The sequence below is a fragment of the Ovis canadensis genome, chromosome 20 (genome assembly GCF_042477335.2).
Source record: "Ovis canadensis isolate MfBH-ARS-UI-01 breed Bighorn chromosome 20, ARS-UI_OviCan_v2, whole genome shotgun sequence".
Taxonomy (NCBI): Eukaryota; Metazoa; Chordata; class Mammalia; order Artiodactyla; family Bovidae; genus Ovis; species Ovis canadensis.
The window spans coordinates 30,763,016-30,779,031 of record NC_091264.1 but is presented as its reverse complement, the minus strand read 5'-3'; the positions used below and the strand labels follow the sequence as shown (position 1 = coordinate 30,779,031).

Sequence of the window (16,016 nt, the reverse complement as noted above, 5' to 3'; positions counted from 1 at the left end):
ATTGTGTGTGAATTGCTTGTGTGAATTGTATGTGAATTGCTTGAAACTCAAAACAACATTAGGAGAAAGCTTCTTTGTGGGGATTTTACTCAGGTTTTTTTTTTGGTGACTTTGGATTTTTTTTACAGTTTTCAAATTTATAGAAAAGTTGAAAAAATGATACAAGGAGTTTATATATACCTTTCTTCAAATCCAGGAATTGTTTTATTTTGCCCCATTTGTTTTATCATTTTCTCTCACTTGTGTATTTTTTTATTTTATGTTGGGGTATAGCCGATTAACAAACAATGTTGTGATAGTTTCAGGTGAACAGCGAAAGGGACCGTACATATCCTCACCTGTGTATTTTTAAAGAAGTAAGTTTGAAAGAAAAATGGATATGAAGCCCTTAATCTTAAAAAGAAAAGGGAAGAATGGTTTCAGTATATCAGCAAGTTGGTATGTGTTTGATTTCAGTCAAGCATGTGAAGCAAAAGAATCTCAAGATTGGACTTTGAGTGGATTTTGCGGTTTCATGGTTTGTTGTCCTCATGATATTTTGAAAAACATTCCTCATCAGCAAAAGCTGTCCTGGTCTGCCCTTTTGTAGGGGCCTCCTTAGTACCCTGGACGGTATGCTCACACAAAGTGGTCCTCAGCATATGCCAGCTCTGGATGATGTGTGGGTAATTACTGCATAAAAACAGGAGCCACAGCACCATTCAACTCCTTGACTGAGACATATTTAAGTGAAATACACATTTTACCTAAAGACCCTTCTGTTGCTTCGAGGAACTGGAAAAGATCTAAGTGTAAAATAGACTGCCTGAGAAACACTGCTTGCAATTAATACAAGTAGGTTTGCCTTATGGTAAAGAGATGAATATAAATATCTTAACATTCTATTACCTCCCCCAAAATAAACCTAAATCTGGGGAGTCTATTCAGTTGTTGTGATATGAAGGGATTTTACAGACCCTCTCCCCATTGCCACCATCCAGCTCATCCTTCATCTTTATGAAAATGGTAGCCTGTCCGTTTGATAAAGGCATAACCTGCAGAATGAGGCCTGTCTGATTTCAGCTGAAGGGATTATGAACTGAATTCTAACCAAGGTGAAATACAGCACTGCCCCCACCCCCCACCCCTGTTAAGTGATCATCAAAGCTATAAAATATAGCTCTTATTAAAGCTGGTGATAATAATGAAAAACACTTTGCTTTTACAAGGATGAGAAAATTACAAATTATTGGAAAAGCTTTCTTTCCAGCCATGTGTTATTGTTTCTGAGTCTTGGGCAGTTTTAAAGACTATACTACTGTTCCTTTGCCATTTACATGTTAATAGAAGTCTGAAAAGTAAGACACTCTTCTGAAATTTCCAGGGTTGTTTTTATTATGTGTCAAGTTGTAAACAGCATTCTGTGACAGGTATTTTCTCTCTTTGTCTCCTATTGAGCTAATTAGTAATTTACACTCTAGTAACATCTCTTTCAGCCTCGCATTTTCAGCGTGTGAAAATGCCTGCTATTCTGCGCCTTCCATGCAGCCCGGGCTGGCAAATGATGGGGGGCAGATGTTGGTTAGCACATCAGAAGGATCACGGATAAAATTTATTTTTGTGTTGTGTTTTTATAAACACAGGCTTTTCGTATCTGCGTCCCCTGCCATGCTGCCCCTGCCCCTCCCCCATTCAAACAGAAACGTTGTGACTTGCAGTCCAGAGCTACTGCCCTTGCTTCAACTTCGGACTGTTTTCTATTCTGTCTCCCACCCTCACCCCCACCGCACCCCACCCCCACACTGTAGGATTTAGGGGGGATTAGCAGGACAGTCTGGCATAGTTTAGAGCCCAGGAAGCTGGTCTTCACTGCTCCCTCCCTTGGACAGAATGCAGAGCTCCTGGTCATTGTCTCTAGGAGCCAGCAGTGCCTCTCTTGCCAGGCAGCTTGTGTGAGGGGTGGGAGGACAGCATGCTTTTATATGACACTTGACTCTCTCCAAAGCAAAGACAGGCCCTACCTTTCCGTCAGCATTTTCAGAACGCAGCCGCCAGTGAGCAGAAGACCATTTAGAGCTTGGCTTGAGCACTTTGTCACATTGGTGTTCCACTCTCTCCTGGCCCCATGCTGTCTCTCTCAGTCTCTGACATGGGACTCTGACGTCTATGTGTAGTGTCTGTCCTGTGTTCACTCGGATAGGCCATGTGATGTGAGCATGGTAATGCAGCAGGAGCGATTGACTTTGAAATAAAAGTCTTAAGGATCAGTTTGTTCTGTGAGGAATAGAAATTTAAATTGAGAATTAAAGGAGGGTAGAGAGGGGTTTACTGATGTATCAGTTTGAGCCAAAACCTTTCTAGAATGCTTGATAATTTGTGGTACTTATTTTTGCAGTTAGGAATCCTCATTCATCAGGATAATAAGGTCACAATCCCTGTTAGAGCTAATTAGAGTCTCCCTGACAAAAATTGTTACCTGGAGGTAACCACAAAGAAAATCAGGTAAGAAAATGTGTGAATAGCCCAGTTCAGCCATCGTTGCTAATAGCATTATAATCATAGACGTCTAGCTTTTGACAGTGAAGCAGTATTCATGAACAGAGGACATCTCATTTATGTTAGCATTCACTGAGTATGCGGGGCTGTGCTAGCGTTCTGAATGTTTCTGTGGTTGGCCTTTGCTAACATTTGCTTTCTTTACTCTCCTTTTCCTGTGTTCTAGTATAACCACCTATATCCATTGTCTTATTTATATTAGATGTCCATGGCGAGATATTGATTATACTTTTGTGCTTCCACATCTAAAAGAGGTCAAAGGTCAGATTAATAAACAACATATGAAAAAATAAAATATCACAGGGGTTTGATCATATGGGTATTGTGAGTTAAAAGTAAGAAAGTGAATGTATGACTATGGAATTGAATATATTCTTTTAAAAGAAACATTTCTACAATATATGGCATAGTGTGAAGAACTGATAACTGTATGTTTCAAGTAAATAAGGTAAATAAGGTAAATAAGTATGCCTTAGTGAAGAGATCAAACTAATTTGTGGTGGCATCACTGTCTATTCCCAAAATGGTTAAACATTAACGTTGTTCCTAGTTACACTGTTAATATACTTCTTGAATTCTTTTTTCTTCATAGGCCATTCAGCTTTGCCTACAGCTAACAAGTTCAAAACCTATTTAAGCTATAAATTCTAATTCTATTCCTTTAAATAAATATAACATAAAACACAATTACCACTTTTTTTACCTGTTAGATTAAGAGATTAAACAAGTTGATGTGGCCAGTAGTAGATGAGGATGTGGGGAAATTGGAAGTCTCACTTTTGATGGGAATGTAAGTTTCTTTGAAGATAAATTTGGCAGCATCTGCTGAACTTTTAAAAATTGGAGTATAGTAGCTTCACATGGAGAATGCAATGGCACCCCACTCCAGTACTCTTGCCTGGAAAATCCCATGGACGGAGGAGCCTGGTAGGCTGCAGTCCATGGGGTCGCTAAGAGTCAGGCACGACTGAGCGACTTCACTTTCACTTTTCACTTTCATGCACTGGAGAAGGAAATGGCAGCCCACTCCAGTGTTCTTGCCTGGAGAATCCCAGGGACGGGGCAGCCTGGTGAGCTGCCGTCTATGGGGTCACACAGTCTTGGACACGACTGAAGCGACTTAGCAGCAGCAGCAGCAGCAGCTTCACACGAAGAAGGCGATGGCACCCCACTCCAGTACTCTTGCCTGGAAAATCCCAGGGATGGAGGAGCCTGGTAGGCTGCAGTCCATGGGGTCACTGAGGGTCGGGCATGACTGAGCGACTTCACTTTCACTTTTCACTTTCATGCATTGGAGAAGGAAATGGCAACCCGCTCCAGCGTTCTTGCCTGGAGAATCTCAGGGACGGGGGAGCCTGGTGGGCTGCCATCTATGGGGTCACACAGAGTCGGACACGACTGAAGTGACTTAACAGCAGCTTCACAACGTAGTGTTGGTTTCCACTGTGCAGCACAGTGACTCGGCCGTGCGTGTACATGCACTGCAGTGTGCGTTCTCAGTCGTGTCCAACTCTTTGCAGCCCTGTGGACTGTGCACCTCCAGGCTCCTCTGTCCATGGGGTTTTCCAGGCAAGAAGACTGGAGTGGGTTGCCATTTCCTTCTTCAGGGGATCTTCCCGACCCGGGGACTGAACCCACGTCTCTTACGTCTCCTGCACTGGCAGGCGGGTTCTTTACCAGCTGAGCCACCAGGGAGGCCCTGTTGGAATTTTAAATGTGCGTATCGTGTGACCTAGAGATTTTACTTCTAGAAATTTGCCCTATAAATATATTTATACACTTGAAAAAATGAGTGTAAAGTTTTTCTTTATAGCATCGTTTGTCCCTGCAAAAACAGTGATGTCCATCAGCTAGGGACTGGCTAAATAATGTGTAGGGAGTCCATACAATGGAATACCATTCAGCTATTAAGGAATGCAGTGAATCTCTTATTGCTGATGTAGAAAGATGTCCATTTTTAAGTTTTTTTTTTTTTAAGTCACGATATAGGACAATATAGAATGTTCCTATTTTTGTAAGATGTTAAGAAGTGCTATGGAGGTGTTGCTGTTTAGGAGAGAAGGTATTTTTGTGCTTCCCCGGTGGCTCAGTGGTAAAGAATCCACCTGCCAGTGCAGGAGACGCAGGTTTAATCCCCAAGTAGGGAAGATTGCCTGGAGAAGGAAATGACAACTAACTTTAGTATTCTTGCCTAGGAGATCCCATGGACAGAGGAGCCTGGCAGGCTACAGTCCATAGAGGTCGCAAAAGAGTCAGACACGACTTAGAGACTAAACAACAACAAATTGACTTTTTCCTCTATGTACTTCTGTAGTGGTTGCTTTTTATAAGCAGGTGAAGAAGGGGTTAATTAAGAGCGTTTTCGTGAAGGAAATTTCCATGGTAGTAAGGGAGGAGTGAGAGGCTGGTCTGAGAAGAGAACTGCTCTGTTCATAAGAGATATATGAGGTATGTCAGTCAAGCTTTTAAGTAAGAAGTGAGGACTGGATGGCAAGAAGAGGGGATGTAGTGGAAGTCGAGAACATTTGGTGGAGATTTGAAAGGCAATCCATGGAGATGAGGATAGTACCTAGTCCTATTGAGTTGTTGTCAAGATTGAAGTAAATAATGCATATAAAATATTTTAATTAATTAATCAATTTTTATCTTTGGCTGTGCTGGGTCTTTGTTACTGCACGGGCTTTCTCTAGTTGCAGCGAGCAGGGGCTGCTCTCCAGTTGTGGCGTACATGCTTCTTATTACAGTGGCTTCTCTTGTTGCAGAGCACGGGTTCTAGAACATGAGGACTCAGTAGCTATGGCACACAGGCTTAATTGCCCCGCAGGATGTGGAATCTTCCCAGACCAGGGATCAAACCTGTGTCCCCTGCATTGGTAATTGGATTCTTAACCACTGAACCACCAGGGACGTCCTGTATAAAATACTTAAAACAGTGACTGATACCTAGTAAGTGCTCAGTGTTGGCTATTGTTATTGAATGAAAATACCTCATCTTTTGTAAGCCTGAATAAATTTATGTGTTGTGTGCGGTGATAATTCTGCTAATCCCATTGACAGACATGTAGTTTGGATTTTTTCCCAGTAGTATTGATGGTTGGCCCAACCATTTCTGTTCTTCACCTTTGGTCCTCCCACCTGCTAACACGTAGATCAACATCTGAAATCTGAATACAGTTCTAGAGCTTTAGACATATGATGTCCTACGAGTTGCTCTTGGGTTTGTTTACTAGTATTATCATGTATACTACCTAACATTTGGGGCCTGTAAAAAGATGGGAACAGATAATTTGGGGAGAAAAACATCATTTTCTATGCTCATGGGATGTGGAATAGAAATGTCACTTTGCACCGAAAGTGTTAATCAGTTTTTGTTAGCAGTGCAATGTAATGAGCATATTAGCTACAACACCTTCCTTGGCAGCCAGCAGTCCTCTTGTGAAATCTTTTAGGAAACAGAAATCTGGTGAGAAGTATTCCTGAGCAATTGAAATATCTTTGCGGCGGGGGGCGGGGAGTGGGAATTACAAAGAACAAATAAAGTAGAAAAAAAATTCTTTACCAAAAGGAAATTGTTTCACCGCTGAGAGCCATGAGAGAAGACGTTCTACCTGTGGGCTGAAGATGCGACAGTGCAGTTTTTTTAGGGCTGTAAAGCAAGTTCGTTTTGCATTTTGATTTTTCACTGAAGTTTATCACTTAAAGAACTTCAAGGTATATTTCTATTTCATGAAAAATATTTATAAAACTTTTAAGAATGGTGGATTTCTCAACATATACTGTATATTGTAGTGTAAGTTATTTTCTACTTCCAGTTAAAATGTATCTTAAAACAGTTATTTTTTGAGGTTTAAAAAAGTTAGCCGAAATAACAAGAAAAATTTATATTTAAGCACAGCACTTCATACTTGAGGTGTTCAGTAAGCTTTTATTGAATAAATTAATACACACATGAATGAAAAATATTATTCTGAATTTGGACTTCATACTCTGTGATTTGGGCACAGCCTAGCATTGCTGTATAAAGGCGTTCTGTTCAGCTCCCGTCTCCATGCCCATGTTCCTCTCCCCACAAACACCCTCTCTAATGTGTTTGATACAGGTCCTTGATTCTATATACATCTTTATAAAATACTTAGTGATTCTGTGTGTGTGTGTGTATCTTTAATTCCGAAATTGTTCATCATACCACCCTGCTGTAGAACTTGGCTAGAGAATTCTCCTGGTAAAAATGCTGTAGATGTTACTCTAGTCTTGACTTTTTTGGTTAGCACCATTTTAAGAGGGGTGTGTGTGTGTGTGTGTGTGTGTGTGTGTGTGTGTCTGTCTGTCTGTCTGTCTGTCTGTCTGTCAGGCTGTACATTTAGCTAATTGCTCCTAACTGCAGCATAGTGTTCCGTGGTGCACATCATTTCCATAGTGATAGCTGCCTAGGCTACCACAAACCGTGCTACCAATAAACAGGCTTGTCCATGTTCATTATGGACACATTTGAGAACTTCTTCGGGATACACTCAGGAGTGGTGTTGTGGGATGCGTATTGTCAGGCTGCTGAATGGTTGTATCACTCTACACCCCACAGACACTGTGTTCCCAACCTCCCCCACATGTGGTATTGTCCACATTTCTAACTTTTGCCATTTAATAATGTCTGATTTTAATTTGTATTTTTTAAATTACTAGTAATTGTGCATTTCTTCATATTCTAATTAGCTGTTTCCTTTCTAAAAAAAAATTGTGCATTTCTTCATATTCTAATTAGCTGTTTCCTTTCTGTGAAATGAGCATGAAGGATTGAACATAGTATTTAATTAATGTTTTTAAGCTGGAGGAACTTTTGGTTACATATTGTATTTTGCAAGATGTTAATATATTTTCTCAAACTTCAAAAAGTGTCATCCTTATGCAGAATCTTACTGTTTTTCTTCCTGAGTCCAAGAGATGATGAACCTTTTTCTAAGCATTCAACTTGAAAAGCCATAAAGTATGCTACAATTAAAGCATCTTACTAATCTGTTCTCATTGTCTTCATGTATGCTGAACACTGAGAGCAAGTGTTTTTGCCAGAACAGATTTGGTGGAAAAGTGCTTCGTTGTGTTAGTTAAAGAAAATCTCCCCTGGTCAGAAATCAGTGGATGACTATAAAAAGAAATTAGATCCAGCTGCTTCTCCCTGTTTACAATCTCCCTAGGTGTCAGAAAGCTGAGTTAATAGCAGGAAGCATCATCTCTTTGCCTGGAAAATTCCCTGGACAGAGGAGCCTGGCAGGCTATAGTCCATGGTGCTTAGTTGCTCAGTTGTGTCTGACTCTTTGCAACCCCATGGACTGTAGCCTCCGCCAGGTTCCTCTGTCCATGGGATTCTCCAAGTCAAAAATCCTGGAGTGGGTTGCCATGCCATCCTCCAGGATCGAAACCAGGGATCGAACCCAGGTCTCCCGCATTGCAGGCAGATTCTTTGCCAGCTGAACTACCAGGAAAGCCCTGAGTCAGACACGACTGAGTACGTGACACATCACCTCTAACTTGCCTGTCTCTGAAGAGCTCAACACTTGATTGAGAAGTACTTCTCAGCGCTCATTGAATATAAGCTGCTGCTGCTGCTGCTAAGTTGCCTCAGTCGTGTCTGACTCTGTGCAATCCCATAGATGGCAGCCCGCCAGGCTCCCCCGTCCCTGGGATTCTCCAGGCAAGAACACTGGAGTGGATTGCCATTTCCTTCTCCAGTGTATGAAAGCAAAAAGTGAAAGTGAAGTCGGGCAGTTGTATCGGACTCTTAGCGACCCCACGGACTGCAGCCCACCAGGCTCCTCCGTCCATGGGATTCTCCAGGCAAGAGTACTGGAGTGGAGTGCCATTGCCTTCTCCGTGAATATAAGCAGATAATATTTAAAAAAAGAGCAAATACCATATTATACTTATCATTTTTCTATGAAAGGGTATAGAAAGTATGTATATGTGCTTAGTTACTTCAGTCGTGTCTGATCCTTTTCGACCCTATGCAGTACCAGGCTCCTCTGTCCATGGGATCACCGACTCGATGGACATGCGTTTGAACAAGCTTGGGAGTTGGTGATGGACATGGAAGCCTGGCGTGCAGCAGTCCATGGGGTCACACTCTACTGAACTGAACCGAGGCAAGAGTAGTGGAGTGGGTTGTGCCGTCCTCTAGGGGCTCTTCCTGACCCAGGGATCAAACCTGAGTCTCTTACGTCTCCTGCACTGGCAAGGTGAGTTCTTAACCACTAGCACCACCTGGGAAGCCCAATAGAAAGTATGAACGCTTTGATTTTTAAAGTGGTGTGGATGGAGAAAAGCACATTTCCTAATTGAGATGCCACTTCTCAGGGTCCTAGAGAAAGTTAAGCAGCAGTTTCTGGTTTGCTCGTGAATCTTCTTCCTGTTCATTTCAGGTCTCAGAAAAGAAGGAATGACTCTGATTCAAAATGCTCTTTCCTTGTTCGAACAGGTTCCCAGTATTTGTGCTTTCCTTTCTGAGGAAGCAGTACAGTTTTTTAAGTGTTTTCATTTCTGACCAAGATGTGATGCAATCAAATCATTATGTTGACTTTGGTTCAGTATCTGCCTGACTGAGTGGAAAAGGAATTTTAATTTGTGATGTGATTGACAAAGCTATGAGCTTTTCCCAATAATACCATAATATGATAAAAAAAAATTTCTCCTTGTTCTATTTTGCCGATTTTTGTGGTTATGCCTCTTGAGTAAGTTTCTATCAGCAAAACATTATTTCCTGCTCTTAATTTTTTTCAAACTAAGCTACACTCTATGCTAAGATGTAGAGTTTTCCAAGGGCTTTGATTTTGTTCTGCCTTGAAGATTACTGTTTTTCTTTCATTATTTTTTCACTCAGAAATCTTGTCTGGAAAATTAGATTTTTAGATGTGATTTTGAAATACTCTTTTTAACCTTTTCAAGAATCTTTTAAAATTTAATATTTATCAGTGCTAAGTAGGAAGAGAGCATAAAAAGTATTGTACCTGCTTTTCTTCTCCCCGATATTCTGCCTCTCCAGAGACCTCCGTTTTCCACTCCTCCATTTAATTCTAGTAAATGGAATTTAATGCCATTTTTTCCTAAACAGTAGCCTTTGTTGTTCAGTCACTAAGTCGTGTACGATTCTTTGTGACCCCATGAACTACAGCACACTAGGCTCTCCTGTCCTTCCCATCTCCTGAAGTTTGCTCAGACTCATATCCATTGAGTCGATGATGCTATCTAACCATCTTATCCTCTGCTGCTCCTTTCTTTTCCTGCCCTCAATCTTTCCCAGCATCAAGTTCATTTCCAGTGAGTTGGCTTCTCTCATCAGGTGGCCAAAATATTAAGCTGCTATGTTTAAAAATCTGTATGGGTTTTCTGTAGATCCAAACAGCTCTCATCCTGGGATCTACCTTCCTGAAGAGTGTAGGTATTTTCTTCACTTCCTATGTTGGAACTCCCGGTCTCCTGGACCTCATATCTTCCCCCTTCATTGTTTATACCTCAAGTAAGCAATTCTTCCAGAAGATTCCTAAGAAAAGGGTGCATGGGATATAAATCTGCATGTATGAAAATGTCTTCATTTTCTCTCACACTTGGTTTATAGTTTATCTAGTTCTAGAATTCTAGATTGGAGGATATTTTCTCTGAATTTAAGAAGCATTGCTGTGTTGATATCTAGCTTCTATTATTGCTATGAGAAACCCTGTGGTATTCTGATTCTTGATTTTTTTCCCCCTCCTTGGTTACTTTCAGGATCTGATCTTTGTCCCTGATATTCTGAAATATTATGATAATCTGTCACCGAGGCCTTCTTTTCTCTGTTGTACTGAGTACACCAAGAGCCTTTTCAATTTAGAAACAAGGATGTTTTTCAGTTCTGGGAGATTTTCTTTAATTCTTAAGTTCTACCCAAATCCCCCCTTCCCCTTCCTCCCTGCTGCCCCTTGTTTTCTTATTCTTTCTCTGTGAAACTCTTATTATTATTTGTGTTTGGAACTTATGGACTGATGAGTCCTTTCATTTTACCATCTTATCTATTTTTCAGTTTATTTTTTGGTCTCTGTTTTCCTTTTTGGCAGGTGTCTTGAACTTCATCTTCAGATTCTTCTAATTAGTTTTATATGTTCTTTGTCATATTTTTAATTTTCAAGATTTTTTTCTCAATATTCCTTTTTAATAGTTTTCTATTTTTGTTTCATGGATGGAATAGCTCTTCTCTATATTAATTACAGTTTTAAAAGTTTTCTGCAGCCTCCAGTACATCTCTGTTTTCCTTAAAGTACCTTACTTTATCATTTGTTTTGGTCTTTCTTTTAGGGAATTTCCTTAAATGTATGGTCTTGGCTATCTTACTCATATTCCAGAATGAGATGCCGAAAAACTTAAAACTGAATTTGCCTGAGTGGGGGCTTCTAAAAGTTAACTGGTGGTCTTCATTTTAAGGTGACTAACCTAGAATGCTTTGTGTGGCGGTGGGGGGGCGGTGGTATGTGTGTGTTGGGGGGGTGGTATGTGTGGAGGGGGGTCAGGGAGCGGGTCACCTCTAGCAATCCGTGTTTATAGGTATTTTCTTTTCTCTTAGCCAGGTTTTTCCCCAAACAGAATGCTGCAATCATTGGCCTACATTCCTGCCTACAACATTTGGGGAACTGAGTGGGGAAAGAGCTGGGGATACCTGCCTTCAGGATCTCAGTCTTCTTTTAATCCCCATCTTTTTAGCCTGGTAGGCCTGCATCTAGTTGTGCCTAGGTGAAGGGGCTCTTTATTTTGCAGAGTAAATTCCCTCGCTCTGACTGGTGGCTGCTTGGAGTCAGGGTGGGAGCCTTTGGGTAGAACTTTCACTTTGTTTTCCTTTATGAAGCCCTGCCTTATGTCCCCACTTTCAGATCATTCTGAGCTTTTCTGGAATATAAAGCAAGTTCACTTTGCTCTGGGCTTCCCCTTAAGATGCTCTTAGTTTTGGTTTCTTTGCTGTGCTATATCAAGTAACTTACCAATCTTCTTTTCAGCTTCCAAAAACTTTGTTATGGTCATTTCCCTTCCTAGTCTTTGTCCTTAGCAATTTTATGTTTTTAATGCCATTTTAGTGGACTTTGGGAGGTAAATAAAGGTGTTCAATGCATCGTGTTTCATTGAAGATCCAGATTTCTTTCTTTGATGCCCCTGTTTCAACACAAAACTTAATAGGCTTATGGTTTATAGCCATTGCAAAATTTTGCTACGATAACAGAATTGTACAGGATATAAATTCATTTGGTCTTTTTCTACCCTAATGAATTAATGGCTAACCTATAGCTTGCTATGAGAGCGTGTATGCTTGCTTGGTTGCTTCAGTTGTGTGTAACTCTGCGACCCCATGGGCTATAGCCCTCCAGCCTCCTCTGTCTATAGGATTTTCCCAGCAGGAATACTGGAGTGAGTTGCCATGCCCACCTCCAGAGGCTCTTCCTGACCCAGGGATCTAACCCATATCTCCTGCATTGCAGGCGGATTCTTCACCACTAAGCCACAAGGGAATTCTTGCTATGAAGAATGACATCTAAATGACTTCAGGAAGTTTGAAGACAGTATAATAGAAATTTAGGTCATAAAGTAACTTAAATATTCCTCTTACAGATGTGTAAACTGTGACCCTGAGAACAGAGCTGGCTTACCCATGTTCATTCATCCATCTAGAGCTAGAATTGAGTCTCTTCTCCAATATTCTTTTTTAATATATTTATTTATATACTAATTTATTTGGCTGCACCGGGTCTTACTTAGTTCTGGCATTTAGGATCTTCAGTATTCATTGTGATGTGTGGGATATAGTTCCTTGACCAAGGATTGAACCAAGGCATGCTGCATTGGGAGCATGGAGTCTTAGCCACTGGACCAGCAGGGAAGTCCCTTCAGTGTTCTTTTTCTTGCCAGTGTGGTTCTGTCTTTTCTCATTAAAGTAGCTGGAAATAGGTTCTCTTTACCATGGTTTATGTCACCCAAATGTCCTGTTAATTTAGTGTCAGCTTTAAGTTGCAGTCATGGACTTTTTTTTTTTTCCTTTTAAAGTTTGGGGTCTAGTTTTATTGGGGTGAACTTTAAAACTCAAGAAAATTTCTATCTTACCACAAAGTTGTTTCTGTTTTGAGGAATTTATATTGACAATTTAAAAGTTTTCTTTTTTCTTCCTACTGTTCCCTTCTCATGGCCTCCAAAAGTTCTTTGTGGGGGAAGGCAGAAACTCTTTCCTGATTGTAATTAAGCAGATAAAATTATTTAGAACAAATTAGTACACCTGTTGCCATGTTTCAGTAATGGGAAAAGGAAACATGTTGTTCAAATGTCAAGTTTATTTGGAGAAATCCTAGAATGCTTTCTTTACTGAATTTTCAAAATGCAGTTCTCCGTTCTCTTCCAGGACCCCTTCTGCATTTTATCCCATGATAGAACTCTTCTGTCTTTTTTTCCTTTCCCTCCTGTATTTTGTACTTTGTACAGTTTGCCCCAGAACACCACCACATGCATTATTTGTTGACTAAGATTCTTTGGTGATTTTCATTTCTATGTAGAATTCTTGGGGTCAGAAACCCTACTTTATACTTTTGAATAAGTTCATTTCTACATACATTTATGGAGTGCCTTCACTGAGGTGTTGGGTTCCTCTGTAGGTGCCAGCATCTTGGGGTCCATGTTAGGTCTTTGACAGATGCTGATGGTTGGTATAAAATACTCGCCTTTTCTCTAGTCACTGTTACGACCTGATTGAGAGAATGTTCTTGCCCGTTCCTTCGTATCATGTTGTGCTGTGCTGTGCTATGTCACTTCAATTTTGTCTGACTCTTTGCGACCCCTTGGGCTGTAGCCTGCCACGCTCCTCTGTCCGTGGGATTCTCCAGGCAAGAATACTGGAGTGGGTTGCCATTTCCTCCTCCAGGGGATCATCCTGACCCAGGGATTGAACCCATGGCTCGAACCCACGTCTCTTATGTTTCCTGCATTGGTAGGTGGGTTCCTTACCCATTAGTGCCATCTGAGAAGTTATGTGTCACACTGGTGACTAGCAATAATAGCTGGGAGAAGAGCAGGGACAGCCTATTGCTGGAAGCTAAGGAGTCGAATGTTTCCTCCAATGAACTAGAAGCCCTCTGAGCGTCCTTACAGCCTCCAGATATCAGGATCATAAAGAGGTGCTCCCAGTGAATCAATGATACCCTTTAATACAAGTGACCCACAAAGAAAAATGGTGTCTCTTAGGATTGAGTGGACTTCGGTGAGCATTGTTCCATGACTGAGCTAAGCTGTTACACACATAATCTGAGGCAACCTAGAACACTTAGAATCATAAACATTGTTTTCTTGTTATTTCTTCTTTTCTTCTCATCCTCTTCTGAAGTTAAATAATGCTCTTTCATTATTATGCTTTGGAAATACATTAACTTTTACATTTTTCAATTTTTTAAAAATTGTGAAGCATGAAATACATTTAAAACATAGGTGTGTTTTATTAAAGACTAGTAAACAAAAGCTGGGGTAACATGCTACAAGTTTAAAATTCCCTTTGTGTGATTGTTCCTTATGCCCTACCCCAGGTTAACCAGTATCCTATTACCAAGAAAGTTAGGAATTTGATTCTCTTTATTATGTGTAAAGTTTCTACACTTGAAAAATAGCTCAGTAATGAAAGGCCTTCAGTGTTATTACAGGTATATTTTATTTTTTACACGAGGTATTACTAGAGAAATAACAGGTAACATTGATCACTTAGCCTCTTGCCATTGATTTTCCTGAACTCTGTACACATTGTAACTCTCCAATAATTGTATGAGATAGATGAGAAAATTGAGTCTTGGAGCTAGGAACTGGGTCCCACTGGGATTGTAATCTGGCCAGTCTGACTCCTAAATCTGCTCTCTTAACCACTACACCTAATCAAGGTATTGTCTTATAATTTGATGCAATTTTATATTTTTAACATCTGCGTCTATGTCTTTTGTGTCTTTGAATACTCTAACCAGAACACAGGGTAGCCATCAAGTTCTGTGCTGTTTCTGCTGAAACAAAGAAGTTGGAAAGCTCTGTAGGCTTCAGATCTTATCCCAATTTCTTAACTTCTCATTGCTTGATGCAGATATACAGTCCGTCAATTTATCTAAACCAGATTATATCTTTACATTGTCCATTTCTAAAATGTTCATTTTATAAATATTATTTTTAATGGGAATTTTCACGGAACCCCCATAATCTCACTTATATTTGTAGTGTAGTGAATAGTGATAGTTTGAGAACTAAGATCATGGCATCTGGTCCCATCACATCATGGCAAATAGATGGGGAAACAATGAAAGCAGTGACAGACTTAATTTTTTGGGCTCCAAAATCACTGCAGATGGTGACTGCAGCCATAAAATTAAAAGACTCTTGCTCCTTGGAAGAAAAGTTATGACCAACCTAGATAGCATATTAAAAAGCAGAGATATTACTTTGCCAACAAAGGTCCATCTAGTCAAAGCTTTGGTTTTTCCAGTACTCGTGTATGGATGTGAGAGTTGTACTATAAAGACAGCTGAGCACCGAAGAATTCATGCTTTTGAACTGTGGTGTTGGAGAAGACTCTTGAGAGTCCCTTGGACTGCAAGGAGATCCAACCAGTCCATCCTAAAGGAAATCAGTCCTGAATATTCATTGAAAGGAATAATGCTGAGGCTGAAACTCCAATACTTTGACTACCTGATTCGATTCATTTGGAAAGACCCTGTTGCTGGGAAAGATTGAAGGCAGGAGGAGAAGGGGACAACAGAGGATGAAATGGTTGGATGGCATCACTGACTCAATGGACATGAGTTTGAGTAAGCTCCAGGAGTTGGTGATGGACAGGGAAGCCTGGCGTACTGCAGTCCATGGGGTTGCAGAGTCGGACATGACTGTGTGACTGAACTGAACTGAACTGAAACTTTTAAAAGAGCTTTGATTATACAGAGTATTTTTTTAATATGATATTTCAAAATTCTTCTAAAAATATTTCATGTTTGTAAGACACAAGTAACTTTTGGTACTTGTTTAGATATGATCACTAAGAGATAGCTTTTTTATAAAACAGTTATTGACTCTCCTTAGTGAATTAATGTTTCCTTTGCAGTATTTTCTCTGAAAACAACTAGCTGTAGTGACAAGTCTTTATGTTTAAATTTTAAAATTAGATATCGTTTCAATAGAAGGAGTGCAGATTTTATAGCTCAATAACTCCTTGAACAAGCCATATGAAGTGCCATAGAATATTGCTGTCTGCCAACCAAGTTTTACCATGGTACAAAATTTCTCCTAAACCTCCTGTTCTTTGCCACTTATGTGGAATTACTGGCAACTTTAAACAGTTATCTTGGGCCTCTGCTTAGTAGCTTAGTCATGTCTGACTCTTTGCGACCCCATGGACTGTAGCCCGCCAGGCTCCTCTGTCCATGGGGATTCTCCAGGCAAGAATACTGGAGTGGGTTGCCATGCCCTCC

General features: G+C 40.4%; 1 protein-coding gene across 11 annotated transcripts in view; it reads left to right on the top strand.

Annotated features, from left to right (window-relative positions):
• The window catches only part of USP49 (ubiquitin specific peptidase 49), an 80,864-nt gene that overhangs the window by 19,877 nt on the left and 44,971 nt on the right, over nt 1–16,016 (top strand). Inside the window, exon 1 of one of the 11 annotated variants that reach the window (XM_069564422.1) lies at nt 298–356. The exons of 9 other annotated variants lie outside the window; for them this stretch is intronic. The gene's annotated coding sequence lies outside the window, so the exon portion shown is untranslated. Of the gene's footprint in view, nt 1–297; nt 357–5,458; nt 5,482–16,016 lie in introns of those variants that run through there. One more of the 11 variants, XM_069564419.1, reaches the window with a different exon arrangement.